Below are 1717 nucleotides of genomic sequence, written 5' to 3' on the forward strand. Positions count from 1 at the left end.
CTGCATGCCACTGCTTCCAAGATTTGTAAGTTGATTCACTGCTAATACTAGAGACAGACACTGCTTCCAAGACTAAAGAGAATTGGAACAGCCAAAGGATTTATTTACAAGAAAAGACAAATGATCTAGCACATGGTACCCCTCCTCTGGAATTCCTTAACCATCAGATTCCTGCATAACAGAGTACTGTTTCCCTGCTGGCCTGAGGACCCATTTCTAGCTCTCATTTGGTTCTGGTAGGCAGATCCAGAGACACTCAAGAGTGGGCAAGAATGCATGGGATGGCTGAGGAATATTTTGCATTACTAAATATTCTTTGCTGGAGAAGACTTGAGAATCCCTTGGACTGCAAGGAGATCAAGTCATTCCTACAGGAAATCAATCCTGAATATTCACTGGAAAGACTGATGCTGAAGCTGAAGCTCCAATATTGTGGAACTTCCCTGACCAGGGATTGAACCCACACGTTTTTTTGGGGAAGCTCTGGATCTTAACCACTGGACCAACAGAGAAGTCCTACAGATTCTTTATATTAGCAACTGGGTCGACATTGAACACTGGAATGGAAAATTTTACAGTATTTCATAAGAATAGTCCATGACACTTCTTCACATTTTCAAAGTAATAAATCCTTTTTCATTGGTTTAAAGTATTTTCATTTTAATTTCTCTTCTATTATAATGCATAATTAGTAATTATTATTAATAATTTATATTCTGTGATAAGTTATATTCTGACTTTCAGTTTAATAATTTTGAATATTCTAGAAGAAAAATATTTTTTAAAACACAAATGAGCAATTTTTAAATTATATTTTATATTCTGTGATAATTTATATTCTGCCTTTTAGTTTAAAACATAATTTTGAATATGATAGAAGAAAAATTTTTTTGAAAACATCCATGAAGAATAATTTTTTTTTTGAGCCTACAGCACCCAGTATTCCCAGGCGGTCTCCCATCCAAGTACTAACCAGGCCCGACTCTGCTTAGCTTCTGAGATTAGACAAGACGGGATGCGTTCAGGGTCGTATGGCCATAGATTAACTTTTTTTTAATTTTACAATTACTTTAATTTGTATTTCTGAGGCAAATACATTCTAAGTTTACTAACTTTGAATATAAATGTTCTCAAAGACCCTTTAGCTCTCTGAGTATGAGTCCAAGTTTTTTCTGGGGATGCCCGGCTCTTATTCCCTGCCTGGGGGGGGCGGCCCTGACAAGCCTCTAGAGTCCAGCTCAGTCATCTCCTTATGTGCAAATAACCCCCAACTGCCCCCCCACCCTTCCCACCCCCCCAGCCCCAACCCCACTTATTGCCCAACCCTGACAAAGTCAAGTGTTCCTCCTCTACCCTCCTGTGGCAGTAGGGCATCCCCTGTTCAGGCAGGACATACGTGGGAAGGGTTTGCCTGAAATATTGGAGAAGGAAGCATTATTGTTCAATGAATTGTCCTTTTCATAGCCCCTTCCTCCTGTCTGCATGATATGCCAATCCCTCCTCCAGCCCCTACAAGGACTAGGAATGTTTCAGTCACCATTTGCCCATTTATTGAGCAATTATGTGCTTATTAGTATAATAAGCATGTTACAAACAATCACTTATTTTAATCATCCTAAAAGATTATTTTTCTTTTTAATATCCAAACAGTAAAGGCTCAGAGACAGATTCATATATTCATTTCTTTGATGAAACTTATCAAGACTCCTATGTAATG

At 38.4% G+C, this 1717-nt stretch overlaps 1 pseudogene; it reads right to left on the reverse strand.

Annotated features, from left to right (window-relative positions):
- Positions 1–924: 924 nt before the first annotated feature.
- On the reverse strand, positions 925–1043 carry LOC113894831 (annotated as a pseudogene).
- Between the last annotated feature and the right edge of the window lie 674 nt (positions 1044–1717).

The sequence above is a fragment of the Bos indicus x Bos taurus genome, chromosome 6 (genome assembly GCF_003369695.1).
Source record: "Bos indicus x Bos taurus breed Angus x Brahman F1 hybrid chromosome 6, Bos_hybrid_MaternalHap_v2.0, whole genome shotgun sequence".
Lineage (NCBI taxonomy): Eukaryota > Metazoa > Chordata > Mammalia > Artiodactyla > Bovidae > Bos > Bos indicus x Bos taurus.